Source organism: Corvus moneduloides, chromosome 9 (genome assembly GCF_009650955.1).
Source record: "Corvus moneduloides isolate bCorMon1 chromosome 9, bCorMon1.pri, whole genome shotgun sequence".
NCBI classification, from domain to species: domain Eukaryota; kingdom Metazoa; phylum Chordata; class Aves; order Passeriformes; family Corvidae; genus Corvus; species Corvus moneduloides.
The window spans coordinates 17,516,640-17,544,604 of NC_045484.1; the positions used below are offsets into that span (position 1 = coordinate 17,516,640).

Consider the following 27,965-nt stretch of genomic DNA (forward strand, 5'->3'; position numbering starts at 1 on the left):
AGAAGCTGAAAGAAAAAGCATTCCCCTTAAGCTGACAAGATCCATTTTATACAGAAAGAGACAAGATATGAGACCATGAAAATTGTACAGACACAAATATTTGAGATGTAACTGAGAGGCAGAAAAATATATTCAAATGATCATTGATTGAGCAACATGGAAAAATTCTCTCAGCAGGAAAAACCAGATTTTTACAGGTCGCTGAGAAAGCACAACAGGCACTGTTTTTGTGACAATACATAACACTTCCACCTGAAATTTTACAACCACTTCTAGATATCGATGACTGTCTCTTTTGATATAGCTATTATTGCTTTTTTTTTTTTTTTTTTTTTTAAGATAGAGAAACCAGGTTTCCAGAATGACTAAGAGACTTTACAAAGGTCAAACAGTAAGTCAGGGACAAAGACAGAAACAGACTAGTTCTTCCCGATCTTATTCTCAATCTACCCCATTAACAGATTGTTCAACCATGAAAAACGATCTCTTCCCTGTGAAAAGGTAGGTTTTGCAAGGAAGATAACAAGTTCCACCCGTCTCTCCAGCTGATACTAGCAATAGTGAAAATTTCATTCTGCAGAAAAACTGCCGATGCAGCACTTGTAAAAAAACTCCAAATTCATGTGCAGATCAGAAACTGCCGGAGCACTTTCAACAGCTGCAGCTACCACACACTTGCAGAGAGTCATTTGAACTCATCAGATCTGACTCTGGGACAGACAGCAGAGCCCAGATGGCTCGGCAGTACACAAAGCCCTCCAGCCTCACGTGGGACGAGGCACGGCGTGGTTGGGGCCCCGCAGATTTTCTGGGCCCCAGGTTAAGATGGGAGAGCCCAGTGCAGCAGCCCCACCGGCCGCCCGCCGTGCTGCTAAACGGGGGATGCCGACAGGACACGTACACGTGCAAGCATTTAAATAGTTGTTATTGGGGACTACACGAAAGCCTACAATAGACATTTTGCCTTGGGATGTTTTCACTGCTCTGTTGCAAAAAAAGCAATAAAAATATGTGCTAGTCTGAGGGCTCTTTCTCTGTTTAACCAGCCCCTTTATTATTATCCAGCTTCTCTCAGTACATATGCTTTCTCCTGACAAGGCTGTACTGCTCCAAAGGGCAAGGCTCAGGTCTCAGGCAGGGGTTCTCGTCTTTTTTAAGTGTCTGACTTCACTACAGGTCAGACTGGGATGGATTTGAGGGTGTCTGTCCACAGGCCTGTACAAAGCTGGCCCTTTCAGCTGAGCCAGGTAACTGACCCCAAGCCCAGCCTGGCTGCGCAGGGTGAGAGCTGTGCCAGCCCTGCATCCAGCCCCACCACCCCGCCCATGGCGCTGGGAGCACCCACAGCAAAAGGGTGTTCAGCAGTGCCGGCCGTCCACATCCCCGGCAGTAACCAGCTGGAGGAAGCTTGGAAAGCCCGGCCTTTTTATTCTCCAGAATTAAGACTTTGATTAGCTGCTGGCACAAGACCAAAACTCCATCTGAAATGCTTTAGACAACCCATCTGCACTGGGTTTGGGAGCCTGAGGAGCGCATGCTGTGGCCCGCTCCTCACCCTTGCCAGGCGAAAACAAGGGGGAAAGCAGAGGGTGCGGAGCCTGGCTGGGGAGGAGCGCCCAGGGGCAGTGGGAGCGCTCTCACCTCCGCACCCAACCCGAACGCACCGCCTCATGCCGCCCCTCCGGGCTGCCCCAGCCTGCACAGCTGCAGCCCGCGGGGCCTGGCCCGGGGCTCCATGGCCACCCTGGGGGTCGCCGGCTGGGTCCTGCCAGTCCCTGTGCTTGGGGGAAGCCTGGGCTGCGCTCCTCCTGCACCCACCCGTGGCTGGGGGCCCTTCCCTCCCCTTACCCTCCCAGACCCCCGTGGTCCTTCAGGAGCACCTCATGATAAATTCCATAATTATTCAGCTCTTACTACCAACACCAAAATACATCGCTCAGAGTAAGTTAGCTGAAATTCATTAGAATAAGACATCTAGTAGGCACATGTACTTTATTAGCCTCTTACACCAATAGTTTTAATTAGGTACATATTTCACAACTCCGAAGCTGCTCGAGTGAAGGGCTCCTTTTATCTCTCTTATTTACAGTAACAAGCTATCAAACAAATACCACCGTAACTAAACTCAGATTAAAAAAAAAAAAATTAAATTTTCACTAATAGTGACCTACTCAAGCCTTAAGTTTGGTAAACTTTGGATTTTTAACTGATGAAGGAAATACCCTGCAGCCAGACAGGGCTCTGGGGCGGATGCCCCTGGCCCCAGCCCTGCCTCCATGTCACCTTCAGGTGGGGAGAAGAGCGGTGCCTCGGATAGAGACCGCGGGGATGAGAAAAGTGATTAAATCCAGAATGTTGCTGAATTATTAATGAGGAATTTAAATGATGTTATAAAAGAGGGAAATACAGGCGAAAATGTTACACATTCATGGAATTTTTACTCATGCATAATAATAAGCTGAAAACACTTTCGTTATAATGCTTCCGAAATCGCAGGGCGGGCAGGGGGGTGGGCGCCATGCCTTTCTCGGCCCCGCCCGCCCTCACGCCACTCGGCGATCAAGGGCGCCACCTGGCGGACGCTGCGGCGAACGGCGCGCGCCGCCGCCTGGCGCGGGGGAGGTGATGGCGGGGCCGCCGCCCGCCCGGGCGCCGCGATGGCCGCCATGAGCTCTGCCCGGCCCCGGGGCTCTACGCCGGCCTAGGCGCTCCGGGCCGCCGTCGCTGGGGGCAGCGGACGTGGCTGCGGCAGTCCCGCTGGCGGGCGCTACTCCTGTGGCCGCACCCTGCGTTATTTGCTTTCTCACCTGCGGTGCAGACAGGTTTTCACTTCACAGGCGTTGGCAGAGCCCTCCTGCCCGGGGAGAGCAGCTTGTCTGCGTACATTCAACCGCCTTGTCAGCCTCTGGGGCTAATGCTGCCTAATGCTGTAAATAAATAAATAAATAAATAAAAACAATGTTGCAGGGAATAGGCATATGAGAAGAGCCCCTTTCTTCCCCTTGCATACCTGGAGCCCACCTGCTCCTGGGCAGCAGAGTGGGCTGCTTGAGCCCGCCAGTCTGGGGGCTGTGGACACCTGTCTGAATTACCAAGCCGCTTCCTTGGGAGCAACAGCAGTAGCTGGGACACGGAGAACGGGTTTCCCCATGGCAAAGCTGCAAGTGGCACATACCCCACAGAGCTGTGTTTTTGTCAAATGTCTATGTAGTCTTTTCTGTAAAAACTTCCCACACTGTCTCTCCAGACTCCCTGTACCAAAGTGCAGTTTGTCTCATCTAAAGACTCACATGACACTTTGAGGGCCTCATCTTTAAAAAGCTATTTAAGGTTTTACACAATCAGGCAGGCATTTGTATCATCTACCACAAGTCCCAGTCATCATTTCCCTTTTCCATGGCAGGGGAAGAAACCTGCAAGCTCACAAAACTGGAATACAACCTAAGCCACAAAGTCTCTCAGACCTGCATGTCCCTCTGGAGGAATTCCTTGGGGACATCCTGTACTTCCAGGTGCCTTTCAGTCCGATCAAGCTGGTTTTGGTAGCTCTGCAAAGCAGAGAGCCACCAGCTGACTATAGTGGCAGCAAATAAGGCAAGAACAATGCCAGGCCATTCTGGGCTGTAAGGTCTATACAAATCCTGGAAGTCCTGCTGAATGCTAACTGGCAGCGAGCACCAATTACTGAGTAATGGGCTCTCCACATGCCCCTTTACTTAATAAGTAGACACAGTCTGCACCCACTTTTGGAGCGCAGTTGTCTCTGGTTGTAACACCAAGTGAATGCTTTGCAGAGGGCCAGTCTCACAGTGACTAAAGCTCAGATCGTTACAGCAAAGTCTCAACCAAAAGAAACTGCCACGCTCTTCCCAATTGGAGCAGATGAAATAAAGGCTCTTGGACACAGTTCCTACATAGGAGCCTGCCAGAGCCTAATAATTGCAACATGCTGTGACTCTAAAACAAATGTGTCATGGAGAGATACCCAGGCTAATTCTGAGGGAGTTAAATTTGCCTGGACGAAACTCTTCATTAGCACAGTGTTATTTCTACCACTGCTCCAGCCACTTGTGGTCCCTTCGCCTGTCACTGCACAGAGTACATTCGCTATTGTGAGCCATGGATGGCAGCCGGGGTCCCTCTGGGCAAAGTAATGACATTCAGACCTGAAAAAAATTTGTGCTTTCTTTTCTCCTTTGCTTCTTATGAAATTTCAATTGACCATATTCTCATTATTCCTTTGCTTGGACAACACTGTAAAATTTTTGCTGAATTTTGGGCACTGCGGTCCCTTCACATTTTCTGTCACAGGACAGCCCTGACTTTAGCTAGATGGAAATGCAAACCAGGTTTCACTGAATGCTCAAGCGCCACATTTTCTCCCTAGATCTTCAAAGGGAGATGCTGAAGAGAAGATAACAGAGAAGATCTCTGTGAAATTATGGTGCAAAAAGAAGTTACTGCCAAATAATCCCAAAGCATCTGAGATAGTTTCCACAAAGAAAGCAGCAGGGACTCCTAAAACACAGTTTCTATACATCCTTATTAGGAATGTGACACCATTACTTTCACAGCTAACACTATGAAAGGCTGCTGGAATGTTCAAAGGAACTTTGGTAGGTTTATTTTTCTCTTCGGGAAACAAAAGTTATCACTAAAGGCCTTATAAAAGGTAAGAAACTTTGACAACCTTGAGTCTCTGCAGGCAGCAATTACATGCAAAAGGTTGCCCCCAGTTTATATCCCTTAGCTGTTTTACATTTTTGACACTGAAAGGAGGGCGTTTGTAGTCAAGTAGTTAGCATCATGCTATTGTTTAATGAAACTAGCTGCGTAAGTGTAATGCCACTGCTGAGACTTTTTTACATGTGAGCAAGTCAGTGAATTCAGAACTGTGGTTTTGCAGCAGCCACAATTTTCACCCCATGTATTATGGACTATCTGACAGTATTATGGACAAGGAGCCATCTCTGTGTGTGCCAGAAGAGAGAAACCAGCCACTGCAATGAAGCCCAGCTGAAGTTTTAGTTGTCCCAAAAGACACATTAAATTCCAACTTCATGGATTTATTACTATACATTTAACTGATGTGGGCATTTTTATCTGAAATTAGTTTCTTCCTAATTTTGTGTATACATGTGCCGCACAGTGAGGTAATGATGACTGTCCCATACACATACTTTCGTTCTATGTCATGACATCCTGTTAAATGTAGTTACCAGGATGGACTTTTCTTTGGTTTTAATTCTGAAGTGCATACAGGAGGTAGAAATAGAACCCACTGACTGCACTAGTTTATTGTGTGAACAAGGCAGCCAATACAGATGTGGAACTCCATATTCATGCCTCAGCATGGGTATCTCTTCAGTATTGCACCTTCACACCTGCAGGTATTTATATGATCACACACTGAAATAAATGCAGCATGTGTGGGTGTGTAGAGCTGCACCTGAACATATAATGAGACATGCAAAGAAATACACCAAGTTTTGTTGCAACCCCACTTGACAACATTCTTGTCCATTTTGTCCTGCACGTTCTGTGTTCTGTAGCGTTATCCCTGCTGCTGCTGAATCTTTCTCTGGTCTGGATTGGACTGCCCTATGTACCCACCTGCCTCTCTCATCCCAGGGAAAAAAAACTACTTTGTCGCTTCCTCACTGCTTTCATTCTAAAGACTAATTCCTGTGAACCATCTGCCTATCCAACTTCTGTTGAGCTTGAAGTAGCTGGAAATGAAACTGGGCACAGAAGGCAATTCCACACCCTTTGGGTCTGCTTATTTGCCTGCTTCATAAAGATCACCCGGGCTTTTCCTATAGGCAGCTACTGACTGGCAAGTCCTGCTCCGGCACAGAAATACTGCACATCCTGGGATTGGTTTTGAGAGCCCTCTTTCAGCCAGTGAAAGGACACAAACCTAAAACCTCATGGCGTTTGTGCAGTGTAGAGCCTAGTATTTAGTATAGTAAAACTATTATTACATCAAAGAGCACAAGGAACACAGACATTGTTCTCCCCCTTTTTCAGAGGAGGAAACTGAGCCAAGGTATCCAAGTAAATTGCCCAAGAAAGCATCAGTTAGGCTAAATATTGGAACATCCCTACTTACATGGAATTTCAAGCTGTGAAGTAATTTAAAGCTCCTTAAGACTGAACAAGTGCCTGCCAGAAAGGTTTAGACATCACATCATTGGTGGTAGCTTAGACTACAAGAGAAAACACAAAGAAAATGAAACCATTATTGCTATGCAGAAGTTCTGAAGCCACTGGACTGTGACTTAGAAACATTTGGACGTTGTGTTATAGTTCCGCTCCACCATAAAGACTTGAAGTCTGCGTATCTGTATATATTTTAAGGAAACAGGAATATTAAGAAGTATAAGTCGCTCCTTAATACTTCACAGGCAGACTTGGCATTTCCTAATGGCAAGTGTAGGAGAAAGTGCTGCTTAGTCTTTAGGCCAAGGGACTGTGAGTAGAGGAACAAATTCCCCTCTGATTTTTTTTTGCCTCATAACTGGCTAAATCAATCAATCATTCCATGCATTAGTTAACACATCTATGTCACAGATAACACCTCTAAGTATTTCCTTTTTCCAAAGGAGAGGGCCCCTCTTTGCCCAGTCACAGATTCTGTTTTCCCTTCCCTTCTGACAGATGCTTTGGCGAAAGAGAGATTTGTTTTATGACATTTACTGCATTTGTTGTGCTGACATCACAGAGTCAACAAGAACAAGTATTTATACTTCTATTATGCCTTCATTGAACTGAACAAGGTGTTCAACAGGACATTTTAATTATAATCCCACTTCTAACAGCATGAGTAAAGGTGTTTAAAAAACACAATCAAGCATGAAATAGAACAGTAAACATGCCATTTCAATTACAAAATTATGTATAAGCACATCCTTGCACAGCATAACATTTGAAGACTGCAAGAGATGCTAAAATCTTCATTGAAACCCTGGGAGGTTTTGTGCACAGGATTGAAGGAGGCAAAATACTCCTTGCTCACACTCCTTTGTAAATTCACACTGAATGTTTGACTCCAGGGAGAAATTCATGAAGCCCCAAACTGACAATTTTTTGTACAGATTTCCATGGAGAAAAAGTACCTTGAGCTTTTTTTCCCGTTGCACTGTCATGTCAGACACCTGTTCTGTTTGCAGAGCTCTTTTTCACTTCCCAGCCTAACAGTGCTGGAATTGAAAAGCAAATGTCCTAGCAGATCCTTGCACTGTTATCTAGCCCACCTACCTGTACCAGTAAAGTGCTCTCCAGCAGGAATGTAACAGAGGAAATACTATTTCATGTTTATAGTTACATATGACCCACCAGAAACTCCTGGACATCTGTGGCCCCTCTGGGCACAGGAGGATACTGGGCTACCCTGCAAAGTGCTGAAATCCCCCAGGCTGCCACCGATATACTGTGACTTCACCTAGTCCCTGATTCAGGAAACTGATGCAATACATTGTTTTACAGTGGACCTTAGGGGAACTTTGTTTCCAAAGCTGCACCCTGGAAACAGCTGGGAAGCTGCCTGATGGTTGCAGAGACACTCACTCCAGGAGCTTCTGAGTGAGTATATGATGCTTCAGTTTGGCAAAGTCCACCCTCTCTCTCTGTCTCCAGTGAATCAACGCACACTGCTTAGAATAATACAACCAGGTTGTCACAGAAGCCTGACAGCTGTGACAGGCTGCTGTAATTCAGACCTTTTCAGCATTCTAAACAAAAGAGAATGTTGATGCTTCCAGTGGTTAGGACCAGGGACAGATAGGGAGGCCAGTTCTGTCCGTGTGGAGAAAAGCGTGCAGAAAAAAGGGCTGCTGAGGTGGGAAGATGAAGGTCACAAGCAGATTTGCCAGCTTTCTGCAGCCAGATGAGGATGTGGACACTGCTAGGTGCGACTTTCCCCTGTCCTTCAGGTAAACTCCTCTCTCCAAAGCAGCAGCACAATGTCCTCCTGCTTTTCCACACAGCCCCAGTGAGGAGAAAATTGGAACAACTTGCATTTCTGCCATGCAGATTAGACTTGAACCAATGCTCTATGCATTGAGCTCACAAAGACATCTGGAAATCATAATGTGAAATCTGGCGCTATCTCATGATCTGGACTATTATCTTTTCCACAAACTGTACTGTTCTGTTTAATAGACTATGTGATCGTCTATAGTATAGAGTCTTCTAGAAAATTTGACCTGAAAATTACTCCATTATTGTGATTTGATATGATTAACTTTCTCAAAAATTTTATGGTCATTTAGGTGACCCTGTAAATACAGTCAATAATTAGGTGAGGTATATAAGTATCAATATTTAACAAGCTGCCAAACATATATGTAAAAGCATTTAATTGACAAGAAACTGTATGGGGATATGTAGGTATTTAATGGGACAGGCAGCATTAAGTTTGACTGTCATTCCTTTTTTGAAGTACAATTTGTTATTCTTTCACTAGCCTTTCAGAGCTGAAGGAAAAACTCAGCATATATTTTTCCATTTCTGGAAGAACCTGTCTTTCTTAAAATGCCAGAGCACCTCATTAGTGGAAGCCTTGGTTAGCTTGTAGATGGCTGGCAGAGGTGTTTTGTTGTGCTTGTTTCCACTTCATTTTTCTCCGCTATTACGAGTAAGTACAACTAAAACCACAGTTTTCATTGCCTTTAATGGGAGCAGAATCTGCTTTTACTTCATGGCTATTTTCCATTCTTCTCCTGGCACTACACAGAAATGCATGTGAGGTGAGATTCAGTGGAGAGGTGACTTGGCGGTGAGGGTTCCAAAAGCCAACACTAAATGCAGATAACATATTTTTTACTAGTTATGCACATCTACAGGTCCTGGCAGAAACTGAAGAGAAACCCTATATGGAGAAGTCATTAACCAAGATTTGAATTTGGGAAATACAGGAAATATGGAGGAACCTAAAACTTAAGGCTCACATTTAACATCTCTCTACTTAAAGCAAATCAGAAAATGTGGCAAAGCTGTGAAGTTCATTAATCCTAGAAGAAATGAACATGAGACCTACCTGATTCCTGAAGCTTCTCCTTGAATGTACCATTTTTGTTAGAGGACACTTGTGCTGCTTCTTCTCTCTTTCAGAACTGCTGGAGCCAGTTCAGGTCCTCCCCAGCTTCTGGATAAATTGAGTTCCAACATGTACAACTGAACAAATACACAGAAGGTTTTAAATCATTTTCTCACCACCGGATATAACTCAGGGCATAATTATTAATTTGGATCATAACTAGTTTGTCCTGAATCGTTATGAGAGGTAACAAAGCATGGGAAGAAAAACATCTCATTGATGAAGAGAACATAATTTTCAGGGTCAGTTTCAGAAAGCCGTATGTTTTATCCATACATTCAACGCAGAAACAAGCATGAAGCTTGGCATTTGAAAGGTCAGATTTTAAATTGAAGCCATTGTTCAAACATCTTCCCTTGCGATGAGAAGCAGAAACAGCTTAGGCAAAGCAATCTAAGCCTTCCCTTTCTGGTTCTCTTGTGCACAAGGGAGCTGGAGTCAAGAGCAGTCTCAGGGCTGGTCTATCTGTGCCTGCCTCCAGTAGGCATTTGTTTCTCTTCCCCAGGGACGAACATGTCCAAAGGATGAAACCTGTGCAGGATGAATTCCTGACCATTGCTTCTGGGCATTGCTGAGACCCAGAGCCTGGACCATGGGACACTGTGTACTGCTACTGGGCTGGCACCTGGAGCACCAGCCAAGCCCACCTATGGGGACAGGGTGGAGAGCGGTGATATGGGCTCATTAGCAAGCCCAAGAGGTGTCAAGACCTTGTGGGCACAAAAGCAGAGGGGAGTGAAAAGGAATTAGCTGAGAGATGATACAACTGCTCTGCAGAGCACAGCCACAACAGGAGCTGTAATCACAGAGGAAACAGTGTCTGTCTGAAACACTATTTCTGCTTTTTTTGTGTAAATATAGGAACTATGACTTCATGTCTCACACTTTGAGAGATGTACTCTTGGGCTGGTTTCCTACCATATCAGAGCTCTAAGAAATCCAGAACGTGCCTCTCTGTTTCAGTTCTGGCTGGAGGTTAATCTCTAGAAACAAGTAATGTAACATTTCCATCTATCTTTTCTACTCTTTTGGCAGTTTTAATTATACTAATATGCTATGACAATTTAAACAAGACACATCTCAGCTTCTGGCCTGCTCTGTAATGGTTCAGCTGCTACATGTGCTCCAGCATATTTTGCTCAGACAGGCTGCTGCTGGAGGCAAGGGGGAGACAGAATAGTGCCCTTCTGTCATGAGAGGTTTCATTGCACTGATCATTGTATGTTTGACAGATTCTTTGTCAATGTCAAGTGCCTTTTGTGGTTAAGCCCAGTAAAACTAAAACAAAAGGTCTCCTAGATATTAGATATATAGTGACATTACTGAATTCACTTGGAGGCAGTAATTTTTTGTCAGCCTATGAAAAGAAAAATGGAGCTAATGGGAAAACAAAAGGAAGATGCTGGCGTGCCTTTTTAGCTATTTTTGTTTATGTCAGACATTGTGATTGACATCTGGCCCAGAACACCCCTTCAACCATTGAGCCTGGTGTCATGAAACAGAACAAAGAGAAATTGCCAGCCAAAAAACCACCACTGGCTCAGAAAGCACTCCTTTTTGTTTATTTTCTTTTAAGTGTTTCATTTTCAGTAATCAGTATTGTTACACAAAAGTAGTTCACTCACATGCACTCCCCAATTACTACTTGGACTTTTAAGTTTCCTTCATGTTTGCTTTCTTCCTGCTTGCTTGAATGGCACCAGAGTGCTGGTTTGGTTGGATGACAGTCTGTCATAACAGTGATGTTTGAGGTTAGTGAAAACTGACATGAAAAATACAATCCACTGGCCTTTAACCGAAATCGCAGCTCTGGTTTTTGTGGAGTTGGCAGGCAGCATTTTTAAGCCCCTTTCACGGTGAAGGCAGTTACAACATGTTTTTCTCTGTATCAAACAGTTCCATCATGAAGTACATTATCTACGTCTGTTGTCATATCAAGATATTGTCTTTGAAGAGCAGTTTGCTGTTTCTTACATGGGCACTGCTCTTTTGAAGTGTCCTAAAAGGCTTAAGGTAATTTTATGGCCATTCTCCAGGGCCAGGCCAAATACAAAGCTTTAAAATTTGTTTAAGAGTGATTTTAGGGAAGTACCAGAGAGCAGAATAGGTTCTGCAGGCACACAGCTCCAAGGAGTCTTTGTCACCACCATTCTACAAGTGCTGTAGAATTTCAGAGACCTGGTCAAAATTATATATCAGCAAGAGGAAATTATTCCTTAAATTTCTAACTTCATCTTGAAAGTATGATGCTGAACATAATAGCAAAATAAGACTTTTCACAAGATGAGAGCAAGACAATCCATCAGCCACTTCCCTCCATGTACTTATATGCTGAAATCATATCAGAATGTTTACCCTAATAAAAAACTGCCTTAATCACTTAAAAAATTCTATGGAAGTTTGCCCTTGAATGCATCACATGTGCCAGAGTTAAACATTCTTGCACCATTTTAACAGGGTGCCCTTCAGGACACTGGGGTATATTCTCCTGTTGAAGCAGACACTTAACTCCCCTCAGCATTAATAGCAGATATGCTTATACTTTGAGGGGACAATTTCTCTCTGTCTCTTTGCACAGTGCTCTAAGAAGACCTTTGAAGAAATTGAGAAAAACAGAGAGCACAGTATATTAATTTTAAGGAGATGAAAGCAGTACATATCATTCCTAAATTTCATGGAAAATGCACCGTTAGTAACAAAGATGAGTAGAAAATTTCAAAATCATTCTGAGCAGCATTAAAATCATCCTTCCCCGATTTTCTGTTTTCCCCTTCTTTTCAAAGCACATACATTAAACTCATTTTATGCTTATAATGTATATAATGATTCTAGACAACATAAGAAGGACACTGGGATTCTTCCTATTTCAACGTATAAAGTGGCAAGCCAATTTATGCAGCTTAAACCATTGCTAAAGAAGATGTATCAAAAATTGCCTGTGATCATTACAAATAACAGCCTGAAATGTTCACAAGAAGCTGTTTGCTTATCATATTTTCATTAAAACATCTTTTCACCTGATTTTCTTTTCCCATGCCTGTAACCTGCATTGTAATCAGTCTTATTAACTGAGAACATAAATATGATTTATTATGGTCTGATAATGGAAGCTACATGGACCAAGAGAAGGGATATATTGTCCTTTGATAAAATGGCTCTTTTCTCTCAAATAGAGCTCTATCATGAGAGCATGCAGAATGTAGTGAGTGATTATTTCCTGAGGGTGAATGATGGCAGAACCCTACAGAAAATCTTCTTGTTGGCCATGACAGCCTCCGAGTGTCCCCAAATCTCACTGAGTTTGACAACCTGCAGACACTTTTGATGAACTGTATTCTTCTGTCAGAGACAGCCTGTCTGGGAGGAGAAAAGGGAACCTTTATCGTCTGATCTGCTATTATTGTCTTGATCTTTTATAAGCAATCTCTAATGCACATGAATATAATATCCTTTCACAGAAGTGCCAAACATAATAGAAATGTAGTTAAAGGACCCTTTTCCCGGTTATGTAAATGTCCTAATACCATAATTAGAAAAGATGGGTTGCGAATGATAGCAGTAAGGAAAGGGTAATCAAAATGTTTTAACATTATCTTTCTGTTTTAAAGACCAAAATCTGTGACAAATAGCATTTATGGTAGATATGAGGAACCAGCTTCTGCTGAAGCTTTTACCTAAAAAGAAAATAGTTTTGAGTGTAAAACTGTTATATTTTCATAAAACACATAAATGGCAGCTGGTCTTAAGCCAGGAATGATTACTGGCAGATATGACTTAAAGAAAATGAGTATTCCACTCAAAATTCCTCCATGGCTGTTACAGAAAGAACAAAGCATTATTATTAAGTAGTGTATTTGAACAAAGGGGTGTTCAAGACCAGCTAAGTTCGCCAACAAACCTCTCTTTTATCTACATCCAGAAGAACATGCATACCCAAATATTTTTCAATTAACAGCTGTACACATTAGCAAAACACCCGTCTTTCTCAGCTCAAGCAGTCTGGCTTATTTATCAGAAAAAATGAACTGTTTTTGGGGGAAGGTTTCCAAGTTCCCCAGTAAAAGCAAGATACTTGATTTTTCATTAACCTTTTGACATCTGGAGCTGGGATGTCCCAATATTAACTACTAATGGTCTTTTGCATTACCAGTTGGTGTTGAGAGAAGTCCCAATTGTCAGAGTCAAAAGGTTAATCAGCAATTTCACACCAGTGATGTGGTCAGAGTTCGCATGTTACTGCCTAAACAGAAGGAAGAAGAAAATAAAGTCATTAACAGAAAACTACATCCCAACATTATTAAATCCCTCTTGTATTCTTTTTTTTTTTTTTTTGCTAGAAAATATTCCATGATCTGTTTACTAAACATTTTGACTCTTTAGAGGACTTTGCAAACCTTTTCTGGGAAGTCCAGGTCCAAATATGTGACCAACTTCTTTGGTTTATTCTACTTTCAAAAGAAAAAAAAGTGAAATTTTACTTACCCATCAAGAGCTCATTCCAGACCAGCGTGAGAGAAAAGTCTTGTGTCTGTAACCCATGGAGATTTTAGTAAACCTCTCCAAATGGCCTTACTCAGCCTGAGAGTTGTGTCCTCCCTGCTGGAAGTGAAGACATCTGCGTGTCCATTGATTCAGGGTGAATTTCATAGTGCAGATGCCATATCAGAGATAAAGAACACTGCAGAGCAAAAACCTGAGTATAGACTTTTCCCTCCTACCCCTCTTTCTGTTTTGATTGTAGAAAATAAGTCAACAGCAGCATTCCCTTAACAAATACAGACAGCAATATTATTTCATGTGAAACTACTCACATAAACAGCTAGGCCAGTACCTCAGCTGGTGTCATTTTACCATACACATATCGTACTTTAACTTGGGGCCCAAGAGCTCTCCTATCCATAGAAAAAAAGATTTATTTTCTAAAACAAAATATAAAATATTGCTGACCACATTACAGCTTGGCATTTGCTAACAATTACAATGTTCACACAAAATGACTTCTCATTTGCCCTGCTATTACCTGAAATTGTTAACCATTGCTTGTCTTGTGCTTAGCCCTGATCAAAAACCTTCTGATATCACCATATTTATCAGGCTAGTTCTATGGTCTTGAAACATTATTTTTCCTGTGTCCAAGACAAATAAGTAATGAATCTTGCCCAAAACAACCACCTTCATCCTGGATATTTTCTGCATCAGATGGTTCCTCTCATCTCTTTCTCCAGTTCCAACAGAATCTACAGCTAAAATCTTTCCTCTCTTGATTGCTTCAGTTTAAATGGGGACAAGATTTTACCCTGGAATGGTCTGAAAAAAATACCAGTCTTTCCAAGTGCCCTATTACTTTGTCCACCAATCAGCTGCCTATGGAGCCTGAATGTCCTTGTACATCATCCCAGTCCCCACCTGCATAATTGGCTGCATATGTTTATGCAATTAGAAATGGTGAAAATCTAATAAAAATTAGGACAAATCTGAGCAAGCTATAATTCTGTTTAATCTCTCAAACTGGATTGCTGAAAACTTGCTGAATTCCCCAAACCTCTCTCAGATGCCAATGAGTGAGTCAATATCATACCAAAGATCTCACAGCATAGCAGACATAAATTCTACTTCAGGAATCTCATACACACCCTCAAATAATGAATCTAATGTCTCTAAAGTACTGTAAGGAAAAAAAAAAGCAGTTTCCTCCAGTTACCAGCATTGTACTCAGTGGCCTATAGTGTAAAAAAACAGAACAGAGGGCAGATTTGCATGGGGAAAGAGTGGTCACTTTAAAGGCTGTGCCTTCTTATACAGTATATGTGTATATGTACTGAAGCAATCCAAGTCTCCTGCCTCCAAGGGAGGACCACTGATATTGGCATACTTGGCTTTGCTAGGTCATATTGGCAAGCTCTGAGAAACTCCACATGGTGGGAGAATGAGTTTGTTTCATCTCAATGTGATGCCTCTCCAGACTTTACTTTTAAAAGCCTGTTTTGCACTTTGTTTTATACTGTGATGGTAACTGGTGGCTTGCATAGAAATAATCACCAGTGTAGAATAATCCCAGATCACTTCATTGTGATTTTGGTTGAAATTACGAGAAATTTTCCTTGAATGGGAAAACAGGATTATTTAGAGTTGAAGCACAGTAGATCAATTAATAACTCTGCTCTTGGAAGAAAGACCCCGGGATCCTTTAACTCAAGTTGCGAGGGTTTTGGGTTTGTATCTAAGCCAGACTAGGTATTTGTTGCAGAATGGGGCTGTTCAGTATGAAGAAGAAATTGCAAGGGTTGTGTCATTGTGTCCATAGGTCAGAAGAAAATGTTGTCTGCAGATCAACTGGTTCCTTTTCCTTTTTTCTCCCTCTATATTAATTTTCCTCATAGACTTCATTTCCAAATATGTGCCTTGTTTACTGTTTGAGATCATAGAGAATTTCAGTGAGGAGGTGACCAGGTCAGAAACATGTTTTCCATTATCACACAACTGAGATACTTCTCCCACTCATACATTATGGGATGCTGAGGTCATAGAAAATAGAACTGGAAGGGTTCATCCAATACCTGTCAGCATTCCCCAGATTTTTGACTTCTCTATCATAGAAATGCTCCAGTGATAGGTACTTCATCATCACTCCAGTCAATTATCCCAACAGATAACTCTCCTTTCCTAAGTGACAAATACAGTCTAACCACGAGAGAGACCGATTGCTTTTTTAGGCGTTACCTGTTTTGCTCAAATACAACTTAAAAGTATTTACGCCTTTCACCTTGTTTCTTCATTTATTTCTGTCTCTGCTACCAGTCCTTCACCATTTTTTACTTCACCTTTCTCCCTTCTACCTGACCATTCCTACATTAAGTCACTCCCTTTCTTTTTTGTCCTCTGAGCTATGTGCTCATTGGTACCCTTGCATTTCTTTTCTTCTTTGTGTCTTTCCAAACACATGAAAAACAAACTCTCACATGCCAGCAGCCTCGCTACAGAGACCTATCTCGACATCTCCGAGAAGGCAGCTAAAACACCACACTTTTATTCATTGCATCAGAACCACTTTTCTTAAACAATGAGAAATTAAACAGATGTATTCAAATTCAGGTCTAAAGGTGATGTTCTTGAGGTATGACTGAAGAGCGTAGCTAGCTATGGGAAGCACACTACATGCTCTGAACACACATATGAAGGAGCAGGCACTACACAGCCTCTAAAGAGGGACATCAGAACCCCTGGCAGTCATGGAAAACAGATGCTTGCTTCCTGCTGGCTGTTAAGGTGTTTCATGTACAAAATGAGTTACAACACAGGTATGGACCTACAGGTTCCAGAACACCAAATTAAGTGACTTTGTCTCAAATTTATGCCAGATGATGTACCATCAAAAAGAGCATCACCATAGGCAGAAAATTGTTTTACTTTTGTTGCCTCAAGTCAGGCCCATAGCAATATTGTAATGTACAGGTAGTACAGAAATCCAGTACTGTCCCTGGGGCACTGAAGGCTGCTTGGTCTAATAGGTATTTGGGGATCTTAAGATAATGTCCAAAATTCAGAGCAGCTCAAGTACTGGTGTTTCTTAAAAAAACAACTGTTTCAACTTCTTCTTTCAATTTTTGTCAGAAAAGTATTAAAGAAGTGACTACCCCTGCTACGGCAGGAAGCAGTATTATAAATAAATTGGAGGACTAAGGAAACTTACTCCACACTTACAAGAGGAAAACAAGTTTGTTTTCCTGCATGTTTCATAGCGCATTGTTGCTGCAATGTAAAGTTTTTGAACTGCATTATTTTCCTGTCTTCTTTGACCAGGATCTGTGCCTGAAAGGGCTGAGTGCAGTGGTCTGAAGCAAGACTATTGAGGTCACCTGATAGAGGAGCAGTTTGCATTAGCACTCAGGATGCACAGCAACGAGAAGCTCAGCCTGTGCCTCTCCATTCAAGGGCCACATATAAAGTGGGGAAACGAAACTTGAACTTCGGAGGCAAAGGTTCTTTGTTCCCAGCATGATCTCAGACAACATATTTCCTCTCTCCAAGACTCATTTTTTCCCCAAAATAGGGACTGACAGCTCGCTGTCTTCTCTCTCTGGGCTCGTGGCTCTTCCAGCTAGTGGCTGTTCCTGGTTATGTGTAGGTCTGATGACTGTGAATCTGACCTCCAGGAGGCCTCTGGACACTTCTATATTATATTTGATAATGAAGCCCTCCTGTCTTATCCAATCAAGACAAAAAAAGTAAGTCAGACCAGAGAAAACTGTCTCAGCACAAAATGGCAGCCTCAGTGCAGCAAAGTCAGAGCCATTAGCTATCGACTACTATAGAAATACTGAAACTGCATCAGGGATTTCTTTCTTTAATTGCTATTTAGGGATTTAAATGAGATTTTTAAAAAGAAAGAAAGACAGAATGTTTAGTCTACAATCACTCTTTGCTGCCAATACAGGCTATCATATAAATTACTTAGACACTTTTAAAAATACATTATTTACTCAATAACCCATAATGGGTCCAGAGCTCCTTTTACACGCTATTATAGAAGTACATAATTGCTGAATTTTCAAATGGATATTTCTTCTAGGCAATAGTCTGTAATGGCTCCTTCAAAGCTCTTAGGCTTTTATCATATGAAGGCCTAAGTAGAAAATGTTTAGTTCACTGATCATTGACCTAATAGAGAGCAACAGCTTCTCTGGAACAACTATTGTCTGTTGGGGCAGATGATGTATGAATGACATTTAAAAAAATTCTTGGAAGTATGTGCTAGGGAAAAATTAGTGTTCTGTACAAAGCAAATACTGCTGATAAGCTCCTCAGAATTCTTTTGTTTGGTCCTGCTTGGTTTAGTTTTTTATTTTCTGTGTGAGCCCAAGAGCGAAAGAAAACAGTTGGTTTTGTGTATGAAATGCAAACTCAGTCTAGGACTCATTCGGATCAATGAGAGACATTTTGATGTTCTCAGAGATCATTCAGCTCAATTAAAAGTTGTCTCAAATGAAACTGCAATGTAGGAAGCTGAATTCTGAAATTAGAGAAGGGATGCTGCAATGGGGCAAATCACATTTCTTAAAGTCATGCTGAACACAGTAAAACACACAGGCCTATCCTGTGCTTGATCTAGAAAGGAAATAGGCAACTTGACACATTTTCAGCACTATTGCTGCGAATCTCACAATCACTGAGCTGCTGTTCTCTTCTTCCATTTAGCTTTCAAGTCTGCTGCTTCTGTTTCAGACACAAAGAAAGGTTCAGGTTCCTAAAAGCTTGGTGTAAGAAAACACGTTTTCTCCTCCTACACACTTTGGGCAGTAAAACCCTTGGTATTACTGCCAAATAAACATCATCTGGGTCTAAGTGCAGGACCAGCAAGGATGAATGTGAGTTGGGGACAGTCAGGCAGAGACCCTCAGAGAGGCTGAAGGACACCTCCAGCTGTGAGACTGATGGGCCAGGGGAGAGCTCCTTGCTGGGTGGCACAGCTCTCTCAAGGGCTTGGGGCAGTGGGATGTGCAGCTCACCAAAGGAGGCTACTGAATAACCTGCTCACATGCTGGGTGTGATCTTAACACTGTGTGCTATCAAACCAGACCAACTATCCCCAGCATAGCCCTGTTTTGTATGTGATCTGACATCAGAAGCACTTCCATGCCTTTTATCATTGGATTTCTCCAGCGTGGTAAGGCTGCCTGGGACTCCTAGCATTCTGGCATGATTAACACAAAAAAATACATTTGCTGGCAATTCTAATAGTTCCTTCTGTTTGATGCATCTGATCGAAGAGAAACTGAAATCACAGACCAATATGCACCCAGGCTGCACCAGTTAGCCTCATCATGCAAATGAGGCACACTTGCAGGTGAACTTATTAGAGATCAAATAGTTTTAGGCACTGCAGATAATGAAGGCAGAACGCTTATGTTGCAACAGTCAGAGCTGGAATTTAATCATGTTGTTGATACCTACTGCAGCAGTGAACAAACACAGAAACAGCCACAAAAATAAAACTCTTAGAATGAAAGGAAGGTATAAACTAGACAAATAAGAATAAAAAAGACCCAAACCAAGGAGCATAGCGGTTTTAGAGAAGGAAAAATCTTGCACATTAGATCTGGAAAGACTTTGAGCCCTGCTTTTTTCAGCTAAGCAGCTGGATAAGTCGGGGTTGCAAGGAGAAGCTGATGGGGTGTCACTGTCTGTTCCAAGAGAGAAATGGCTCCTACCTTTGGAGATGGCCCTGCAAGGAGAAAGGGCCATCTTTCTCCATGTGCCAAGCAGCACAATGCTTGAAATCAATGAGAGGGTGAAACATAGCCCACACTAGGAAGCAGCATCTACTAGGAAAGAATCAAGAATGAAACAGAGAAACAGCTTCCTGGAATGGAATTTCTAACAGAGGTTACACAACTGACAGGCTGGATTAGCAATTTGGTAGACATTAAGAATAAATACATTCTGCAGAGGCATTATCCCCTTCTGTCTCAAGAACCCCTCACATGCACTTACCATCCTTTATGGAAACATCTGCAGAGACCCTGAGCAGGCCCACTAAGGTTTGCTCGTTTTAAGGAGCAAAGATGAGACCCAGCAGGTGAAACCTGCAAAAGGGAAACATTTGAATTCCTTTTGGCAGACAGAAATGGATAAAAATACAGCTTGGCATTTCTTCTAATACCATTTGGTAGTAGAAGAGCTCCAAAGATGTCAACAGGAAGCTCTAGAGGTTAGAGGGAATGATGTAACCATATATGACATAATGCTTGTTGTAGAGATTTCCTGGAACTGATTGGTGCCATTCATGATAACAGCAGCCAGCGAGAGTGTGAGGACTGGGTGAAGGCCCAAGCAGCATTCAAGCATTGGATATTTTTCATTCTCTTTTAAAGCAATGTCTGGTCTCTCTTGTTTCAGATGCATAATAGAATAACTATGTGGTATTCCCATGCAGCTTGGTCTGGGAAGACTTGGAAGCAGCAAACTTACCAGCAATGTGCAGCTACTCCCACGCAAAGGGCCACAGAGAGAGAACTGCAGAGGTGGAAGGACAATGAATACTCTGAGCTCCTCCTTCCTCTAGAATGCCCTCCCCTCCATTCCTCTCTTATTCCCAGAAATATAAGATGCAGTCAGGTCATCAGGATATTGTTTATGCCTAGTCTATATAGAAACGCTATGAAGTGCCATCTATGTTTAACAGGAGGCCTCTGATCTGTGTGAGTGGGTGGAAACCGATAGTGAGTGACACGGATGCTGACAATGGCACACAAACTCCACAACACTCTTAAAACTTTTAATTGCATTTAAAGTAATGTAACAAGGCAATGTTTAATGAGTACTTTGTTAAAGAAATTCTGACTTTATAAGCTAATTAAAGAGAAGGGAGTGTTACTGCACTAGGGCAAGAAATCCAGGCTGCTGAATGTCTATACTGTAGCAACATGTAATTCAGATTCAATTGGCAGCTTTGCAAATCTCCAGCCAGCCAGAATGAATGATTACTTTTTTTTTTTTTTTTTTGATGGCCAAATAAATTATTATTATCATCATGATTATGTTAATAGAGAAAAAGTAAAGGATAGGCAAGTACTTTTTTTGCCAGGGCTGGTAAATTTTCATGACACTTTTTGCAAAGCTGTCATATGGCTGGCTTAGATGAAACTGGAAGGCTTTATGTGGGTAACATTTAACTTTAAACATTCTTTATGGAAACTTACATGGCACATAATTTACATATTCAATACCAGTGACAATTTACTTCTCCCATCTGAGCAGGGCTTTCAACTATGCCACTTGAACTAAATTAATAAACAGTAATTAGAGAATGTTGTGCGAGTGAGCTGTTGATGTTGAGAAGATTCTAATCAACACCTTCTTTTAAGGGCCAATTAAAGCTGAATGTATGCAATATAAACATCTTCTTCTATTTAGACATGAACTGGTGAACAAGGTAAAAAATAAAAATCAGAACAATTACAGCAGGTTAAGAGATGATCCAATGGAAAGATGAAGCTTCATTAATAGTGCAAAGAGCAGTAATTTCTGAAAACCAATGGCCACCTTCCATGGAGAAACACTGAGAACTTGTGCAATTTAATTCTGATCAGGATAAACCTCAATGCTTTCATTGTCAGGCTTTCTGTGAAAGCAGCTCTGTAGCTGCCTCCAATTTCCACTGCAGTATTCACCTGTCTGTAAGACAGCCCTGCATCTAAAGTGAGTCCAGAGCTGCAGTAGAAAGAAGGCTTCCCTGGGGGGAGGCAGTAAAGGTGAACATAGCCATCCCATTACTGATGCCTCGTAGCAGAGAGAGGCTCCCTGGCAGGTGATCTGGGGAAGAATTTGCACAGTGTAGCCCCCAGCAGCACTGCTGGTGGGAATACAAACACAAGGATGAGCCTGAGTGAAAGGTAACGCTGCCCCACATTGTCTCAATTCTATTACTGGGGAGCAGGAGCAGTTAGGCCAGAAGAGCTAATGCACTTGTACCTGTTACCTGTGAGTAGTCCCTCACCCCACTGCAAAGGTAAGGTGGTTTACTCCTGAAAGGTGAACTTAAGACAAACCTCGAATCCAAAATTCCGGAAAGACAGAGGGAAGGCCATCTTTGACTTAAATAGAGAGGATCCTTAGTGTACCAAAGGGAGCCTGCAGTAGCAACCGAGACTTGTGCATCACCATTATGAACTGTCAGTAAATTGAAAATAAGCATAACTTCATCCAAACCATAGTTTGCTGCTTCCTAAAGCACATCTTTAAAAAAAAAAATCATCTAAGCTGGTGCAATGAAGCACATGCGAAATTTGTCCTCCAAGTTAGAAGATACAACAGACTAATAAAGGTACAGGAAACATCTGTTCCAGTGCTGCACCAGTATCATTCGGAGAAAATGACTGCATCACTTACGGCCGTTTGGTATCCAGAAATACTACTACAGTAATGGGATGTTGTCACCTCAGGCTCTACAGGAATTTTACTTGTTTAAGAATATAGGATTAGGCACATGATCAGTGTTTCTTCCCTTTGAAAATAAGCATTTCTACTTACCATTTCTATGGTGGTGTGAGAGCATTATCTTGTGACAGTATTTCATTCCACTGGCATTACCTCCTAATTAGCTACTTAAAAATATATGTAAGGGGGTGGAGGTGGCGAGTGGACATGTAAACCTGACAGGTCTGATGTGTTCTTACAAGCTCTGCTAACCCCAAACATTGAAAATATATTAGTAAAACCAAATTAGCCCTTTAAAAACAACATGGCAAGAGCCTCATGTCTTGAACCTTGGAAGTTCAGCATGCATCAGAGGAGCTCTTACACCCAGAGCAAAGCCCTTGGGCAGGGGAGGGGAGCAGGGAGAAGTGAGGAGCAGCATGCCAAATGGGAAATCAGCCCTGGGAAGAGAGCACCACTGAAAGGCTGATAACCTCTACAGTATGGTCAGCCCTACATTACAGTAGTATCATTACCTAAAGAGTTTGGTGTAGGACTTGGGGACTTCTGAAAAGCCAAGCACAGAGAAGTTTACCATGGATGAAAAAATACAAGTAATACAAAGAGAAAATAATCTAACAAATTGTGTTCAATATCCTCTGCACTGTCTCCATATCCTGAGAGATTACTGCATTTATAGGCACAAAATCATAAAAGCTTCCTCCAAGATGCTTCATAATACATGAGCAGGTCTGAGGTCTCAGTTGTGGAATGGTAAGAATTAGGAAGATGGGTATTCTGGTATGCTGGACTCATTTCTTCTTTCAAGAGGTAGGCTGAATTCCTAACAAACCCTCTTTGCAACAAGAGAAACCAAGACACATATATGCATGACAGGTCATTTTGGAGGTACTCAGACACATGCAAGAAGCACCCCCTCGGCAACAGTACTTTTCTAGCCAGCAGAGCCAAAAACTATCATCTGTTTCTGAGTTGTTTTTAAAACTCAATCCAGTAGATGTGTTGGTGATTTTCAGGGTGTTCTGAAGGAGCAAAGTAGATGTCTGAAGAATACTGATAGTATTCTATAGACAGGCTCTAAATGGTCAGTTACTCCAATATCTGCAGTTCAATTCAATATGCAGCATGCAATATTACTTTTGTTCTGATCAGATGGAACTTCTAGGCCTGAATCTGCTTGCAATAACCATGGTCCATCAGTAATTTCACAGCAAACAGGGAGGTGCAGAGGGAAAAACTCATGTGAGCAGGAAGGGAATGAGTCTACATTAATTTCCTCCATAGATTTTTGTTTTCCACTGAGAGTTTTCTCTTGCCTAGCATCAATGCTAGAATGCATTCATAGACAGCACAGAATGATTTGGATTGGAAGGGACCTTAAACATCATCTAGTTCCAACCTCTCTGCAAGGAGCAGGGACGGCTTCCATGAGAGCAGGTTGCTCAAAGAGCCATCCAACCTGGCCAACTTCAGTCCTTTTTTCACACCTCTTCAAGTCCACTTGGTGAATAAATTAAATTAATTTCCTCACTAGCTCTCAATACTTTTTAAATGCAAGCCAAGCCTCTTAGCTTTTCATACCTGGACATCTACATTTTTAAAAATGCTGTTGGATAATTTCTCTCTCTTTCATAGGCTGGTGCTTTGGCCTATATGCACCCTGTGCACTCCCTAAGGCTCATGCATAACTGCAATGGACGATTAGTCCAGCTAAGTCTCCAGCAATTTCAATGGCTTATGCAAGAGTAGATAGGGCACAATATGTAATTTCAGCTTTTTTTGTAAGGGTTTTCAATCGTTCCATGAACTAAATCATTTTATCAGTTTCATTCTCTCTTTCTTTCTTTTTTTTTTTTTTTTAATTTGTCCCATTAAACTACAGAACTGGAACATATTCATGAATAGTTTCTTTCTGCTTTAACTCAAGGAGTTCCTGACATAACAAAAACTGGTAATTAACCGGCTCGAAGACTTTTACAATAGCCTCTTTAAGTAAGTCCTAGTATGCGGCACTTGGAGCACTGACTCCACATTGCTGATCCCACTGCAATGCACCCTCTGTTAAACAAGGTTTGCTTCTCTACCTCAGCAACAACTCTTGGCTCTTTTCATCACTGCTCTCCTGCTTGGAAATACCAAAGTCCTGCGGCATTTCTTTGCATGGAAAAGGCTACCAAACTCCTCCACGATGATTCCCTGCTCTCAATCCACTTGGCTCTGTGACACTTCCTTAAATACTCCATTATCAGAGGGCCACTTGCCACCAGCACAAGGACCAAGTGGCAGGTCTCCAGAGGCTGAGCACAGCCTGGCCTCCCCTCCTAGCTAGTGTAACAGCTGCTCTGTGCTGTTGGTACAGATGCATTTTGGCATACTTTGGCAGTCCCCATGATCTGCTCCTGCCTCACACCCTACTTAGAGCAGGAAGAGCTCTTTCTGATAGAAGAATCAGCTTCAATTTTTCAGGTGTCACTCAGCAGTGTGTGATTTGTAGCTGCTGTTGCATGTTGGCTCTAAGCATAGTCAGTTTTGCCTACTCATGCTTATCTCCCCTGGTTACAGTACATTCTATTTCTGATGACAGTATTACTCTGAGTGTTTGCTCCACCATATATCTATGCTCCCTGCTAACTAGCCCAAGCCTTATTGTTGCAGTTCCTAATATTTTGCATCATTTGTAGAGCCAGCAATATAGTCTGTAAATAGCATGAAAGCAAACTTTAATATATATTTTCCCCCAGTGCTCCAGACAGATTGGTTCACTAAGGAAAAATCACATACATGTGTGTTAACCTATATTTCTTGTAAAATCAAATCATGTAAGAACACTTCAGCCAGAACAAGCCATAGAGCTAGATGAGGAAAGGAAAAACAAAATCTCCAAATATGTACCGCTTAAGTTACAAAACTATATGAAAACAAAGCAAAATTGAAAAGGGCAAAGGAGACAAAATGTAAACACAAATTTTTATACACTCTGTGTAATATAGAGTGAATGTCATTTTGACATTCTGGTATCATGGGCTGCCAATATAGTTCAAAAAAGAAAGAGGTATCTCCAGAATTATGGCAATGCTGCTCTCTCACATCAAAGCTGGTTACAAGATCTAGGTTTGTGGTTGCTCAGTCTAACTGCCTGCTTGGAAACTAAGCAAGGAAAAATAATATCCTGAATAATTGTATTTAAAGTGTCCAGAAAGATAATGAATCTTCAGAACCACCTTTGGAAATGCAGCCCTTTTGGTGGGAGCCCACAACCACACCCCTCGGTGCAATGAGTGCCTCGTGGCAGCTGAAAGTCCCCCAAACCTGGTGCATTCAGGCCTTCTGTAGGACGTCAAGGAAGAAATTGTAACACATCACTAAGTTGATTTTATGCCTTTGAAAAATCTCCTCCTTAACACAAATACTCTATCACTGTCAGCTGAACACATTTAACTTTTGAATTAATATTATTTTTCAGAGGTCAGACATGTGACAGTAACAAAAGTCTTTTGCCAAACCGTGTATTTCAGGCCTGCATCTGAATTTCCCCAGAGCCCAGTACTGTGTAAATATGAGTAACTGCCTCTGGCTCATGGCTAATGCAAAACTTCTGTTCTCTGGACTCCTTCAAGGCTCTGCTCATGGCTTTCTTCCCCATGCCTGCATGGGGAGACACATCCACTCAGTGCCCTCTCCCACGGTATGCACTGCTTAGCAGGTCAGGCAGACTGAACAGCCAGAATTTAGGAACGATGGCAGTCATTTTCCCTCCCATTTTGTCGCCATCCCAAAGACTGCCAGATGTTTCGGAGAGCTTTAGATGGTAGCCACGTGGTTTGTGAGGAGTCGTGCCTCCACCAAGGGCCACAGCTCTCAGGCTGCCCTGGCACCACCAGTGTGGCTGCCGGTCTGCCTAGCACTCATGGGATGGTGGAGTGGAGCAAAAGCCTCTGGGAAGAAGGATAGTGACTGCCCACTCACACAGGTGGACTCTCACAGAGGAGGACAAAGATGGTCTCCACTCTAGGGATGGTGTATTTTATATTACACTGCAACTATATGAAACACCAAACCAGCATTCTGTACGGTGACTTTTGCTGGTTATACACGTCTAGGATGTTCAGAAGTATTTCAGGAAGCACAATTTCTGGAGGCACACACAGCTAAAGATGCCTGGGCTCTGCTTTTTGGTAGAAACAAGTAACTTGTCTGTCCCACCACCCCAATCCCTGCAACTCCAGCAGCCATTGGTTAGTTTCAGTGAGCTTCGGGAGAGGTCTGGTCTGTGAGTGGTTCCACAGCCCAGTTCCCATGATAAGGGAAGTCACAGATTTCTGCAGTAGTTTCACAGCAAGCCTGCTGTCACCAAATTAACTATTAACAGTACCAACTAATATTGCATAAACATTGACATTAACTTTCCCCAAGCAATAATGCGATAACTCCTGCTCCTCTGCTGTGAACTACTGAGAGGATTTGAGGGACACAGTCCCCCTCTCCAGACCTACCCCCAGCTGTACATGGCAATTCCTGTGACTCTTTTTGTCTCTGTCTCTCAGCACAAGTGGGGTCCAGATCTTCTGTCAGTTAAATTTTATTTTCCAGCCTGCTTATTAATTCAGATAGTGTTTTGGTTCACTTGGCTGGCACAGAGTATTTTCACCACACCCTTGTCTCTTCAGACAAACAACCTCTTTTCTAACCTCTGGCAGAGCTAAACCTAGTGAATAAGAAGGAACAGTAGTTAAGGCATAATAAATAAAGCCACCCTGAAGAAATACCTACACAAAGCAAGATGAATGAGCATCACCTACCTGGACAGTGTTGCTGCTAAACAAGGGAGGAATAAATCAGACATGTCAGGAGCACTAGGATACCTGACAAACAGGGAACGACGTTTCTTGAAACTGTAGTTTTATCTCTGCTTGTTTGGATCAAACACTTGTAATAGTTGTGGATTAATTTCCTTCCCATAGTCAAAACAATAAAAGCCAGGCACCATTTTATTAATTTCCAAACCAGCGTCAGATAAGCAGAATTGCATTTAAAAAAGTAAACACCCTGCCATAGAATTGGAGGATATGTAAGCGTTTGGGGTTTTTTTCCTGTGTCTATAAAAGCAGGGGGGCTTTTAGTATTCTGAATAGATTTCATTTTGTAAGTTGTGCTACAAAGCACTGATAAGGCCACGGGAAAGCAGCAGAGATTGAGGCAGAGTAGGAAGAAATACCACCCATATTAGGAGACAGCCACTTACTTAGTGGCTCCCATTTGAATAAAGATGCCATTGTTCAGCCAGAAGAATGCACATATTCACAGGCCCCGCACAGAATAGCTCAGTGTATCTAGAACTCCAGAAGTGTCCAAATTACAGCCGCAGGGCCAAAACTGCCCTTGAGTCTTTCTGAAGAATGACCCTCTGCTTAATTAATCAGCGCTTTAACTGTGAGTGATCCCAGGACACACTTTTCTCAGGCCTTTTTCTTAGCCCTGCTTGTTCAGAACAAACCTTTAAATGTTCTCTGAGTGATTTTTGACCATTTTTTCCCCTTTCAAGATTATTATTTCCTGTTTTACTGTGAAAGCTCATTAGAAACGAAGACCAGAATCTAGATGATCTCAGTTCAGTTTACTTGGATAGGAAATGACTGACTCGGGATGGAGAGACACTGGCTCCCTTTCAAGGCCTCCCAAAAAAGATTAAGTCCACAAACTCCCAGAATATTGCAACTGCAATTTTCTTTCCATATAATAAGTCCACAGACTCCCAGAATATTGCTACTGCAATTTTCTTTCCTTGTAATACATAAGAATTGTAGCAGGGCTGATGAGTTTGTAAGTGCCATTCTGTTAGTCATATTTGATCCCATTGCCATAACTCCAGCTGTTGTGCATGGGATTTCTTTCCCATTTACTCCACATTGAGACAAGTTTGAATTTTCAG

General features: G+C 42.2%; 1 long non-coding RNA gene across 3 annotated transcripts; it reads right to left on the bottom strand.

Moving 5' to 3' along the window:
- Positions 1-314: 314 nt before the first annotated feature.
- Positions 315-27,488, bottom strand: LOC116448100. 3 transcript variants are annotated; one of them, XR_004241806.1, is made up of 6 exons: positions 19,592-27,488; positions 13,583-13,628; positions 13,248-13,340; positions 9,041-12,457; positions 6,113-6,209; positions 315-2,927 (listed from the first exon to the last, which is right to left on the bottom strand). It is a non-coding gene; the product is annotated as an uncharacterized LOC116448100 (long non-coding RNA). The 3 variants fall into 3 exon arrangements; XR_004241805.1 differs by lacking the exon at positions 19,592-27,488 and having other exon boundaries at positions 13,583-19,583; XR_004241807.1 differs by lacking the exons at positions 13,248-13,340; positions 19,592-27,488 and having other exon boundaries at positions 9,041-9,177; positions 13,583-19,575.
- Positions 27,489-27,965: the final 477 nt, after the last annotated feature.